The sequence below is a fragment of the Engystomops pustulosus genome, unplaced genomic scaffold (genome assembly GCF_040894005.1).
Source record: "Engystomops pustulosus unplaced genomic scaffold, aEngPut4.maternal MAT_SCAFFOLD_183, whole genome shotgun sequence".
Lineage (NCBI taxonomy): Eukaryota > Metazoa > Chordata > Amphibia > Anura > Leptodactylidae > Engystomops > Engystomops pustulosus.
Genome location: NW_027285063.1, coordinates 1 through 18,030, shown reverse-complemented (window position 1 = coordinate 18,030; position 18,030 = coordinate 1). Strand labels below are relative to the sequence as shown.

The following is an 18,030-nucleotide window of genomic DNA, read 5'->3' as shown; positions in this document are numbered from 1 at the left end:
CCCCCCATACACTACACACATACATTATATTACTACCCCCCTATACTACACACATACATTATATTACTACCCCCCATACACTACACACATACATTATATTACTGCCCCCCATACACTACACACATACATTATATTACTGCCCCCCCATACACTACACACATACATTATATTACTGCCCCACCATACACTACACACATACATTATATTACTGCCCCCCATACACTACACACATACATTATATTACTGCCCCCCCATACACTACACACATACATTATATTACCCCCCCATACACATACACACATACATATATTACCCCCCCATACACTACACACATACAATTATATTACTCCCCCCATACACTACACACATACATTATATTACTGCCCCCCACACACTACACTCATTACATTATATTACTACCCCCCCATACACTACACACATACATTATATTACTACCCCCCCATACACTACACACATACATTATATTACTGCCCCCCCATACACTACACACATACATTATATTACTACCCCCCATACACTACACACATACATTATATTACTCCCCCCCCCATACACTACACACATACATTATATACTCCCCCCATACACTACACACATACATTTATATAACTCCCCCCATACACTACACACATACATTATATTACTACCCCCCATACACTACACACATACATTATATTACTGCCCCCCCATACACTACACACATACATTATATTACTGCCCCCCCATACACTACACACATACATTATATTACTCCCCCCATACACTACACACATACATTATATTACTGCCCCCCATACACTACACACATACATTATATTACTCCCCCCATACACTACACACATACATTATATTACTACCCCCCCATACACTACACACATACATTATATTACTGCCCCCCATACACTACACACATACATTATATTACTCCCCCATACACTACACACATACATTATATTACTCCCCCCATACACTACACACATACATTATATTACTACCCCCCCATACACTACACACATACATTATATTACTACCCCCCCATACACTACACACATACTTTATATTACTGCCCCCCCATACACATACACACATACATTATATTACTGCCCCCCCATACACTACACACATACATTATATTACTGCCCCCAATACACTACACCACATACATTATATTACTCCCCCATACACTACACACATACATTATATTACTGCCCCCATACACTACACACATACATTATATTACTGCCCCCTAATACACACATACACACACACATACATTATATTACTCCCCCCTTACACTACACACATTATTTCCCCCATACACTCACACTTACTTTATATTACTGCCCCCCCATACTCGTACACACATACATATATTACTGCCCCCCCATACACTACACACATACATTATATTACCCCCCCATACACTACACACATACATTATATTACACCCCCCATACACTACACATATACATTATATTAATGCCCCCATACACTACACACATACATTATATTACCCCCCCATACACTACACACATACATTATATTACTGCCCCAGCCCATACACTACACACATATACATTATATTACTGCCCCCCCATACACTACACACATACATTATATTACTGCCCCCCCATACACTTCACACATACATTATATTACTCCCCCCATACACTACACACATACATTATATTACTGCCCCCATACACTACACACATACATTATATTACTGCCCCCATACACACACACATACATTATATTACTGCCCCCATACACTACACACATACATTATATTTACTCCCCCCCCCCATACACTACACACATACATTATATTACTGCCCTCCCCATACACTACACACATACATTATATTACTGCCCCCCATACACTACACACATACATTATATTACTGCCCCCCCCATACACTACACACATACATTATATTACTGCCCCCATACACTACACACATACATTATATTACTACTCCCCCCATTACACTACACACATACATTATATTACACTGCCCCCCCATACACTACACACATACATTATATTACTGCCCTCCCCATACACTACACACATACATTATATTACTGCCCCCCATACACTACACACATACATTATATTACTGCCCCCCCATACACTACACACATACATTATATTACTGCCCCCATACACTACACACATACATTATATTACTGCCCCCATACACTACACACATACATTATATTACTGCCCCCATACACTACACACATACATTATATTACTGCCCCCATACACTACACACATACATTATATTACCCCACCATACACTACACACATACATTATATTACTACCCCCCATACACTACACAAATACATTATATTACTACCCCCCATACACTACACACATACATTATATTACTGCCCCCCATACACTACACACATACATTATATTACTACTCCCCATACACTACAACACATACATTATATTACTACCTCCCATACACTACACACATACATTATATTACTCCCCATACACTACACACATACATTATATTACCCCCCCCCATACACTACACACATACATTATATTACTGCCCCCCATACACTACACACATACATTATATTACTCCCCCCATACACTACACACATACATTATATTACTGCCCCCCCATACACTACACACATACATTATATTACTCCCCATACACTACACACATACATTATATTACTGCCCCCCCATACACTACACACATACATTATATTACCCCCCCATACACTACACACATACATTATATTACCCCCCATACACTACACACATACATTATATTACTGCCCCCCCATACACTACACACATACATTATATTACTGCCCCCCCATACACTACACACATACATTATATTACTGCCCCCCCATACACTACACACATACATTATATTACTGCCCCCCATATACTACACACATACATTATATTACTCCCCCCATACACTACACACATACATTATATTACTCCCCCCATACACTACACACATACATTATATTACCCCCCCCCATACACTACACACATACATTATATTACTCCCCCCATACACTACACACATACATTATATTACTACCCCCCCCATACACTACACACATACATTATATTACTCCCCCCATACACTACACACATACATTATATTACTACCCCCCCCATACACTACACACATACATTATATTACTGCCCCCCCATACACTACACACATACATTATATTACTACCCCCCATACACTACACACATACATTATATTACTTCCCCATACACTACACACATACATTATATACTGCCCCCCATACACTACACACATACATTATATTACTGCCCCCAGACACTACACACATACATTATATTACTGCCCCCCATACACTACACACATACATTATATTACTGCCCCCATACACTACACACATACATTATATTACTGCCCCCCCATACACTACACACATACATTATATTACTCCCCCCATACACTACACACATACATTATATTACTACCCCCCCATACACTACACACATACATATATTACTGCCCCCATACACTACACACATACATTATATTACAGCCCCCCCATACACTACACACATACATTATATTACTACCCCCCATACACTACACACATACATTATATTACTGCCCCCATACACTACACACATACATTATATTACTCCCCCATACACTACACACATACATTATATTACTGCCCCCCATACACTACACACATACATTATATTACTGCCCCCCCATACACTACATACATACATTATATTACTACCCCCCATACACTACACACATACATTATATATACTCCCCCCATACACTACACACATACATTATATTACTGGCGTGGACCCCCCCATACACTACACACATACATTATTTACTACCCCCCCATACACTACACACATACATTATATTACTGCCCCCCCATACACTACATACATACATTATATTACCCCCCCCCCATACACTACACACATACATTATATTACTGCCCCCCCATACACTACACACATACATTATATTACTACCCCCCATACACTACACACATACATTATATTACCCCCCCATACACTACACACATACATTATATTACTCCCCCATATACTACACACATTAATATTACTGCCCCCCCATACACTACACACATACATTATATTACTGCCCCCCCATACACTACACACATACATATATTACTGCCCCCCCATACACTACATACATACATTATATTACTACCCCCCATATACTACACACATACATTATATTACTGCCCCCCATACACTACACACATACATTATATTACTGCCCCCCCATACACTACACACATACATTATATTACCCCCCCATACACTACACACATACATTATATTACCCCCCCATACACTACACACATACATTATATTACTCCCCCCATACACTACACACATACATTATATTACTGCCCCCCCACACACTACACACATACATTATATTACTGCCCCCCCATACACTACACACATACATTATATTACTCCCCCCCCATACACTACACACATACATTATATTACTCCCCCCATACACTACACACATACATTATATTACTGCCCCCCCATACACTACACACATACATATATTACTCCCCATACACTACACACATACATTATATTACTGCCCCCCCATACACTACACACATACATTATATTACTTCCCCCCATACACTACACACATACATTATATTACTACCCCCCATACACTACACACATACATTATATTACTCCCCCCATACACTACACACATACATTATATTACTACCCCCCCATACACTACACACATACATTATATTACTGCCCCCATACACTACACACATACATTATATACTGCCCCCCCATACACTACACACATACATTATATACTCCCCCCCCCATACACTACACACATACATTATATTACTCCCCCCCATACACTACACACATACATTATATTACTCCCCCCATACACTACACACATACATTATATTACTGCCCCCCCATACACTACACACATACATTATATTACTGCCCCTCATAACTACACACATACATATATTACTGCCCCCATACACTACACACATACATTATATTACTGCCCCCCATACACTACACACATACATTATATTACTCCCCCCATACACTACACACATACATTATATTACTGCCCCCCCATACACTACACACATACATTATATTACTGCCCCCCCCCATACACTACACACATACATTATATTACTGCCCCCCCATACACTACACACATACATTATATTACTGCCCCCCATACACAACACAGATACATTATATTACTGCCCCCATACACTACACAAATACATTATATTACTGCCCCCCCCATACACTACACACATACATTATATTACTGCCCTCCCATACACTACACACATACATTATATTACTGCCCAACCAATACACTACATACATACATTATATTACCCCCCCCATACACTACACACATACATTATATTACCCCCCCATACACTACACACATACATTATATTACTGCCCCCCCATACACTACACACATACATTATATTACTCCCCCCCATACACTACACACATACATTATATTACTGCCCCCCATACACTACACACATACATTATATTACTGCCCCCCCATACACTACACACATACATTATATTACTGCCCCCATACACTACACACATACATTATATTACCCCCCCCCATACACTACACACATACATTATATTACCCCCCCCCATACACTACACACATACATTATATTACTGCCCCCCCATACACTACACACATACATTATATTACTCCCCCCATACACTACACACATACATTATATTACTGCCCCCCCATACACTACACACATACATTATATTACTGCCCCCCCATACACTACACACATACATTATATTACTGCCCCCCATATACTACACACATACATTATATTACTCACCCCATACACTACACACATACATTATATTACTCCCCCCATACACTACACACATACATTATATTACCCCCCCCCATACACTACACACATACATTATATACTCCCCCATACACTACACACATACATTATATTACTACCCCCCCATACACTACACACATACATTATATTACTCCCCCCATACACTACACACATACATTATATTACTGCCCCCATACACTACACACATACATTATATTACTGCCCCCCATACACTACACACATACATTATATTACTCCCCCCCCATACACTACACACATACATTATATTACTGCCCCCATACACTACACACATACATTATATTACTGCCCTCCATACATTACACACATACATTATATTACTCCCCCCATACACTACACACATACATTATATTACTCCCCCCATACACTACACACATACATTATATTACTACCCCCCCATACACTACACACATACATTATATTACCCCCCATACACTACACACATACATTATATTACTGCCCCCATACACTACACACATACATTATATTACAGCCCCCCATACACTACACACATACATTATATTACCCCCGCCATATACTACCCCCCCATATACTACACACATACATTATATTACTACCCCATACACTACACACATACATTATATTACTCCCCCCATACACTACACACATACATTATATTACTGCCCCCCATACACTACACACATACATTATATTACTGCCCCCCCATACACTACACACATACATTATATTACTGCCCCCCCATACACTACACACATACATTATATTACTCCCCCCATACACTACACACATACATTATATTACCCCCCCCCATACACTAAACACATACATTATATTACTGCCCCCATACACTACACACATACATTATATTACAGCCCCCCATACACTACACACATACATTATATTACCCCCCGCCATATACTACCCCCCCATATACTACACACATACATTATATTACTACCCCATACACTACACACATACATTATATTACTCCCCCCATACACTACACACATACATTACTGCCCCCCCATACACTACCACATACATTATATTACTACCCCATACACTACACACATACATTATATTACCCCCCCCATACACTACACACATACATTATATTACTGCCCCCATATACTACACACATACATTATATTACTGCCCCATACACTACACACATACATTATATTACTCCCCCCATACACTACACACATACATTATATTACTCCCCCCATACACTACACACATACATTATATTACTCCCCCATACGCTACAACACATACATTATATTACTGCCCCCCCATACACTACACACATACATTATATTACTGCCCCCCCATACACTACACACATACATTATATTACCCCCCCATACACTACACACATACATTATATTACTACCCCATACACTACACACATACATTATATTACCCCCCCCATACACTACACACATACATTATATTACTGCCCCCATATACTACACACATACATTATATTACTACCCCATACACTACACACATACATTATATTACCCCCCCCATACACTACACACATACATATATTACTGCCCCCATATACTACACACATACATTATATTACTGCCCCCATACACTACACACATACATTATATTACCCCCCCCCATACACTACACACATACATTATATTACCCCCCCCATACACTACACACATACATTATATTACTACCCCCCCATACACTACACACATACATTATATTACTGCCCCCATACACTACACACATACATTATATTACTGCCCCCCCATACACTACACACATACATTATATTACTGCCCCCCATACACTACACACATACATTATATTACTACCCCCATACACTACACACATACATTATATTACTGCCCCCCATACACTACACACATACATTATATTACTACCCCCCATACACTACACACATACATTATATTACCCCCCCATACACTACACACATACATTATATTACTCCCCCCATACACTGCACACATACATTATATTACTACCCCCCATACACTACACACATACATTATATTACTGCCCCCATACACACACACATACATTATATTACTACCCCCCCATACACTACACACATACATTATATTACTACCCCCCCATACACTACACACATACATTATATTACTGCCCCCCCATACACTACACACATACATTATATTACTGCCCCCCCATACACTACACACATACATTATATTACTGCCCCCCCATACACTACACACATACATTATATTACTACCCCCCCATACACTACACACATACATTATATTACTACCCCCCCATACACTACACACATACATTATATTACTGCCCCCATACACTACACACATACATTATATACTGCCCCCCATACACTACACACATACATTATATTACCCCCCATACACTACACACATACATTATATTACTGCCCCCATACACTACACACATACATTATATTACTGCCCTCCATACATGACACACATACATTATATTACTCCCCCCATACCTACACACATACATTATATTACTCCCCCCATACACTACACACATACATTATATTACTCCACCCATTATATTACCCCCCCCATACACTACACACATACATTATATTACTGCCCCCATACACTACACACATACATTATATTACAGCCCCCCATACACTACACACATACATTATATTACCCCCGCCATATACTACCCCCCCAATACTACACACATACATTATATTACTACCCCCCATACACTACACACATACATTATATTACTCCCCCCATACACTACAAACAGACATTATATTACTGCCCCCCCATACACTACACACATACATTATATTACTGCCCCCCCATACACTACACACATACATTATATTACTGCCCCCCCATACACACACACATACATTATATTACTCCCCCCATACACTACACACATACATTATATTACCCCCCCCCATACACTAAACACATACATTATATTACTGCCCCCATACACTACACACATACATTATATTACAGCCCCCATACACTACACACATACATTATATTACCCCCGCCATATACTACCCCCATATACTACACACATACATTATATTACTACCCCCCCATACACTACACACATACATTATATTACTCCCCCCATACACTACACACATACATTACTGCCCCCCATACACTACACACATACATTATATTACTACCCCATACACTACACACATACATTATATTACCCCCCCCCATACACTACACACATACATTATATTACTGCCCCCATATACTACACACATACATTATATACTGCCCCCATACACTACACACATACATTATATTACTCCCCCCATACACTACACACATACATTATATTACTCCCCCCCATACACTACACACATACATTATATTACTCCCCATACGCTACACACATACATTATATTACTGCCCCCCCATACACTACACACATACATATATTACTACCCCATACACTACACACATACATTATATAACCCCCCCCCATACACACACACATACATTATATACTGCCCCCATATACTACACACATACATTATATTACTGCCCCCATACACTACACACATACATTATATTACCCCCCCCCATACACTACACACATACATTATATTACCCCCCCCATACACTACACACATACATATATTACTACCCCCCATACACTACACACATACATTATATTACTGCCCCCATACACTACACACATACATTATATTACTGCCCCCCCCATACACTACACACATACATTATATTACTGCCCCCCATACACTACACACATACATTATATTACTGCCCCCCATACACTACACACATACATTATATACTGCCCCCCATACACTACACACATACATTATATTACTCCCCCCATACACTACACACATACAATTATATTACTGCCCCCCCATACACTACACACATACATTATATTACTGCCCCCCCATACACTACACACATACATTATATTACTGCCCCCATACACTACACACATACATTATATTACTACCCCCCCATACACTACACACATACATTATATTACTGCCCCCCCATACACTACACACATACATTATATTACTACCCCCCATACACTACACACATACATTATATTACTACCCCCCATACACTACACACATACATTATATTACCCCCCCATACACTACACACATACATTATATTACTGCCCCCCATACACTGCACACATACATTATATTACTCCCCCATACACTGCACACATACATTATATTACTACCCCCCCATACACTACACACATACATTATATTACTGCCCCCATACACTACACACATACATTATATTACTACCCCCCCATACACTACACACATACATTATATTACTACCCCCCCATACACTACACACATACATTATATTACTGCCCCCCATACACTACACACATACATTATATTACTGCCCCCCCATACACTACACACATACATTATATTACTGCCCCCCCATACACTACACACATACATTATATTACTACCCCCCCATACACTACACACATACATTATATTACTACCCCCCCATACACTACACACATACATTATATTACTGCCCCCCCATACACTACACACATACATTATATTACTGCCCCCCCATACACTACACACATACATTATATTACTGCCCCCCATACACTACACACATACATTATATTACTGCCCCCCATACACTACACACATACATTATATTACTAGCCCCCCATACACTACACACATACATTATATTACTGCCCCCATACACTACACACATACATTATATTACTGCCCCCATACACTACACACATACATTATATTACTACCCCCATACACTACACACATACATTATATTACTACCCCCCCATACACTACACACATACATTATATACTCCCCCCATACACTACACACATACATTTATATTACTACCCCCCATACACTACACACATACATTATATTACTACCCCCCCATACACTACACACATACATTATATTACTGCCCCCCCATACACTACACACATACATTATATTACTCCCCCCATACACTACACACATACATTATATTACTGCCCCCCATACACTACACACATACATTATATTACTGCCCCCCCATACACTACACACATACATTATATTACTACCCCCCCATACACTACACACATACATTATATTACTACCCCCCCATACACTACACACATACATTATATTACTGCCCCCCCATACACTACACACATACATTATATTACTGCCCCCCCCATACACTACACACATACATTATATTACTGCCCCCCATACACTACACACATACATTATATTACTGCCCCCCCATACACTACACACATACATTATATTACTGACCCCCCATACACTACACACATACATTATATTACTACCCCCCCATACACTACACACATACATTATATTACTGCCCCCCATACACTACACACATACATTATATTACCCCCCCCATACACTACACACATACATTATATTACTCCCCCCATACACTACACACATACATTATATTACCCCCCCCCATACACTACACACATACATTATATTACTGCCCCCCCATACACTACACACATACATTATATTACTGCCCCCCATACACTACACACATACATTATATTACTGCCCCCCCATACACTACACACATACATTATATTACTACCCCCCCATACACTACACACATACATTATATTACTGCCCCCCCATACACTACACACATACATTATATTACTGCCCCCCATACACTACACACATACATTATATTACTCCCCCCATACACTACACACATACATTATATTACTGCCCCCCCCATACACTACACACATACATTATATTACGCCCCCATACACTACACACATACATTATATTACCCCCCCCATACACTACACACATACATTATATTACTGCCCCCATACACTACACACATACATTATATTACCCCCCCCCATACACTACACACATACATTATATTACTGCCCCCCATACACTACACACATACATTATATTACTGCCCCCATACACTACACACATACATTATATTACTGCCCCCCCATACACTACACACATACATTATATTACTGCCCCCCCATACACTACACACATACATTATATTACCCCCCCCATACACTACACACATACATTATATTACTGCCCCCCATACACTACACACATACATTATATTACTGCCCCCCATACACTACACACATACATTATATTACTGCCCCCCCATACACTACACACATACATTATATTACTGCCCCCATACACTACACACATACATTATATTACTGCCCCCCCATACACTACACACATACATTATATTACTGCCCCCCATACACACACACATACATTATATTACTGCCCCCCCATACACTACACACATACATTATATTACTGCCCCCCCATACACTACACACATACATTATATTACTGCCCCCCCATATACTACACACATACATTATATTACCCCCCCATACACTACACACATACATTATATTACTCCCCCCATACACTACACACATACATTATATTACTCCCCCCCATACACTACACACATACATTATATTACACCCCCCCATACACTACACACATACATTATATTACTGCCCCCATACACTACACACATACATTATATTACTACCCCCCATACACTACACACATACATTATATTATGCCCCCATACACTACACACATACATTATATTACTACCCCCCATACACTACACACATACATTATATTACTGCCCCCCCATACACTACACACATACATTATATTACTGCCCCCCATACACTACACACATACATTATATTACTGCCCCCCATACACTACACACATACATTATATTACTACCCCCCATACACTACACACATACATTATATTACTGCCCCCCATACACTACACACATACATTATATTACTGCCCCCCCATACACTACACACATACATTATATTACTGCCCCCCATACACTACACACATACATTATATTACTCCCCCCCATACACTACACACATACATTATATTACTACCCCCCATACACTACACACATACATTATATTACTACCCCCCATACACTACACACATACATTATATTACTGCCCCCATACACTACACACATACATTATATTACTCCCCCATACACTACACACATACATTATATTACCACCCCCCATACACTACACACATACATTATATTACTGCCCCCCCATACACTACACACATACATTATATTACTGCCCCCCCCATACACTACACACATACATTATATTACTACCCCCCATACACTACACACATACATTATATTACCCCCCCCATACACTACACACATACATTATATTACCCCCCCATACACTACACACATACATTATATTACTACCCCCCCCATACACTACACACATACATTATATTACTCCCCCCATACCCCCCATACACTACACACATACATTATATTACTACCCCCCCCCATACACTACACACATACATTATATTACTCCCCATACACTACACACATACATTATATTACCACCCCCCCATACACTACACACATACATTATATTACTGCCCCCCCATACACTACACACATACATTATATTACTACCCCCCATACACTACACACATACATTATATTACTGCCCCCCCATACACTACACACATACATTATATTACCCCCCCATACACTACACACATACATTATATTACTGCCCCCATACACTACACACATACATTATATTACTGCCCCCATACACTACACACATACATTATATTACTGCCCCCATACACTACACACATACATTATATTCCCCCCCCCCCCATACACTACACACATACATTATATTCCCCCCCCCCATACACTACACACATACATTATATTACTACCCCCCCATATACTACACACATACATTATATTTCCCCCCCCCATACACTACACACATACATTATATTACTGCCCCCCATACACTACACACATACATTATATTACTACCCCCCATATACTACACACATACATTATATTTCCCCCCCCCATACACTACACACATACATTATATTACCCCCCCCCCCCCCATACACTTACAGTCGCCATACTCTGCGGCCCAGGCTGCCACGCGGCTTCGCGCATCCACCTGAGTGCCCGGGAGTTGGGGGGCTGGAGCCTGCGGGGGTGGGGGGACCCTGCTGTCACTTGTGTTGATTTCCCTATGATAGAATAAATGTCATTACAGGGGGTAATAGCCCTCACCTACCCCTGTACCCCACACCTAGGGGGCGCCCCTGTGTATCTGAGACATGTACCCCACACCTAGGGGGCGCCCTTGTAACATCTGAGACATGTACCCCACACCTAGGGGGCCCCCCTGTGTATCTGAGACATGTACCCCACACCTAGGGGCCCCCCCTGTGTATCTGAGACATGTACCCCACACCTAGGGGCCCCCCTGTGTATCTGAGACATGTACCCCACACCTAGGGGGCGCCCCTGTGTATCTGAGACATGTACCCCACACCTAGGGGCCCCCCTGTGTATCTGAGACATGTACCCCACACCTAGGGGCCCCCCCTGTGTATCTGAGACATGTACCCCACACCTAGGGGGCCCCCCTGTGTATCTGAGACATGTACCCCACACCTAGGAGGCCCCCCTGTGTATCTGAGACATGTACCCCACACCTAGGGGGCGCCCTTGTAACATCTGAGACATGTACCCCACACCTAGGGGGCCCCCCTGTGTATCTGAGACATGTACCCCACACCTAGGGGCCCCCCCTGTGTATCTGAGACATGTACCCCACACCTAGGGGCCCCCCTGTGTATCTGAGACATGTACCCCACACCTAGGGGGCGCCCCTGTGTATCTGAGACATGTACCCCACACCTAGGGGGCGCCCTTGTAACATCTGAGACATGTACCCCACACCTAGGGGGCGCCCTTGTAACATCTGAGACATGTACCCCACACCTAGAGGCCCCCTGTGTATCTGAGACATGTACCCCACACCTAGGGGGCCCCCTGTGTATCTGAGACATGTACCCCACACCTAGGGGGCCCCCTGTGTATCTGAGACATGTACCCCACACCTAGGGGGCCCCCCTGTGTATCTGAGACATGTACCCCACACCTAGGGACCCCCCTGTGTATCTGAGACATGTACCCCACACCTAGGGGGCCTCCTGTGTATCTGAGACATGTACCCCACACCTAGGGTCCCCCTGTGTATCTGAGACATGTACCCCACACCTAGGGGGCCTCCTGTGTATCTGAGACATGTACCCCACACCTAGGGGGCCCCCCTGTGTATCTGAGACATGTACCCCACACCTAGGGGCCCCCCTGTGTATCTGAGACATGTACCCCACACCTAGGGGCCCCCCCTGTGTATCTGAGACATGTACCCCACACCTAGGGGGCCCCCCTGTGTATCTGAGACATGTACCCCACACCTAGGGGGCCTCCTGTGTATCTGAGACATGTACCCCACACCTAGGGCCCCCCTGTGTATCTGAGACATGTACCCCACACCTAGGGCCCCCCTGTGTATCCGAGACATGTACCCCACACCTAGGGACCCCCCTGTGTATCTGAGACATGTACCCCACACCTAGGGGGCGCCCTTGTAACATCTGAGACATGTACCCCACACCTAGGGGGCCCCCCTGTGTATCTGAGACATGTACCCCACACCTAGGGCCCCCCTGTGTATCCGAGACATGTACCCCACACCTAGGGACCCCCCTGTGTATCTGAGACATGTACCCCACACCTAGGGGGCGCCCTTGTAACATCTGAGACATGTACCCCACACCTAGGGGGCCCCCCTGTGTATCTGAGACATGTACCCCACACCTAGGGGGCCCCCTGTGTATCTGAGACATGTACCCCACACCTAGGGGCCCCCTGTGTATCTGAGACATGTATCCCACACCTAGGGGCCCCCCCTGTGTATCTGAGACATGTACCCCACACCTAGGGGGCCCCCTGTGTATCTGAGACATGTATCCCACACCTAGGGGGCCCCCCTGTGTATCTGAGACATGTACCCCACACCTAGGGGGCCCCCCTGTGTATCTGAGACATGTAACCCACACCTAGGGGCCCCCCTGTGTATCTGAGACATGTACCCCACACCTAGGGGGCCCCCTGTGTATCTGAGACATGTACCCCACACCTAGGGGGCCCCCTGTGTATCTGAGACATGTACCCCACACCTAGGGGGCCCCCCTGTGTATCTGAGACATGTACCCCACACCTAGGGGCCCCCCTGTGTATCTGAGACATGTACCCCACACCTAGGGGCCCCCCTGTATCTGAGACATGTACCCCATACCTAGGGGCCCCCCCTGTGTATCTGAGACATGTACCCCACACCTAGGGGCCCCCCCTGTGTATCTGAGACATGTACCCCACACCTAGGGACCCCCCTGTGTATCTGAGACATGTACCCCACATCTAGGGGCCCCCCTGTGTATCTGAGACATGTACCCCACACCTAGGGGCCCCCCTGTGTATCTGAGACATGTACCCCACACCTAGGGGCCCCCCTGTGTATCTGAGACATGTACCCCACACCTAGGGGCCCCCCCTGTGTATCTGAGACATGTACCCCACACCTAGGGGACCCCCCTTTGTATCTGAGACATGTACCCAACACCTAGGGGGCCCCCCTGTGTATCTGAGACATGTACCCCACACCTAGGGGGCCCCCCTGTGTATCTGAGACATGTACCCCACACCTAGGGCCCCCCCTGTGTATCTGAGACATGTACCCCACACCTAGGGGCCCCCCTGTGTATCTGAGACATGTACCCCACACCTAGGGGCCCCCCTGTGTATCTGAGACATGTACCCCACACCTAGGGGCCCCCCTGTGTATCTGAGACATGTACCCCACACCTAGGGGCCCCCCTGTGTATCTGTGACATGTACCCCACACCTAGGGGGCCCCCCTGTGTATCTGTGACATGTACCCCACACCTAGGGGCCCCCCCTGTGTATCTGAGACATGTACCCCACACCTAGGAGGCCCCCCTGTGTATCTGAGACATGTACCCCACACCTAGGGGCCCCCCCTGTACCATCTGAGACATGTACCCCACACCTAGGGGGCCCCCTGTGTATCTGAGACATGTACCCCACACCTAGGGGGCCCCCTGTGTATCTGAGACATGTACCCCACACCTAGGGGCCCCCCCTGTGTATCTGAGACATGTACCCCACACCTAGGGGGCCCCCCTGTGTATCTGAGACATGTACCCCACACCTAGGGGGCCCCCTGTGTATCTGAGACATGTACCCCACACCAAGGGGCCCCCCCTGTGTATCTGAGACATCTACCCCACACCTAGGGGGCCCCCCTGTGTATCTGAGACATGTACCCCACACCTAGGGGCCCCCCTGTGTATCTGAGACATGTACCCCACACCTAGGGGGCCCCCCTGTGTATCTGAGACATGTACCCCACACCTAGGGGGCCCCCCTGTGTATCTGAGACATGTACCCCACACCTAGGGTCCCCCCTGTGTATCTGACACATGTACCCCACACCTAGGGTCCCCCCTGTGTATCTGAGACATGTACCCCACACCTAGGGGGCCCCCCTGTGTATCTGAGACATGTACCCCACACCTAGGGGGCCCCCCTGTGTATCTGAGACATGTACCCCACACCTAGGGGGCCCCCCTGTGTATCTGAGACATGTACCCCACACCTAGGGGACCTGATCTTTCCTGTGTATCTGAGACATGTACCCCACACCATATCACACGGGGGCCTCCTGTGTATCTGAGACATGTACCCCACACCTAGGGCCCCCCTGTGTATCTGAGACATGTACCCCACACCTAGGGGGCCTCCTGTGTATCTGAGACATGTACCCCACACCTAGGGGCCCCCTGTGTATCTGAGACATGTACCCCACACCTAGGGGGCCCCCTGTGTATCTGAGACATGTATCCCACACCTAGGGGGCCCCCTGTGTATCTGAGACATGTACCCCACAC

At 43.9% G+C, this 18,030-nt stretch overlaps 1 protein-coding gene across 5 annotated transcripts in view; it reads right to left on the bottom strand.

The window, feature by feature from the left end:
* Positions 1–14,228, bottom strand: part of LOC140108793 (epidermal growth factor receptor kinase substrate 8-like) — a 74,690-nt gene extending 60,462 nt beyond the window's left edge. For all 5 annotated transcript variants that reach the window (XM_072131956.1, XM_072131955.1, XM_072131957.1 and 2 more), the window contains exon 1: positions 14,111–14,228. The gene's annotated coding sequence lies outside the window, so the exon portion shown is untranslated. The remainder of the gene's footprint in view (positions 1–14,110) is intronic.
* Between the last annotated feature and the right edge of the window lie 3,802 nt (positions 14,229–18,030).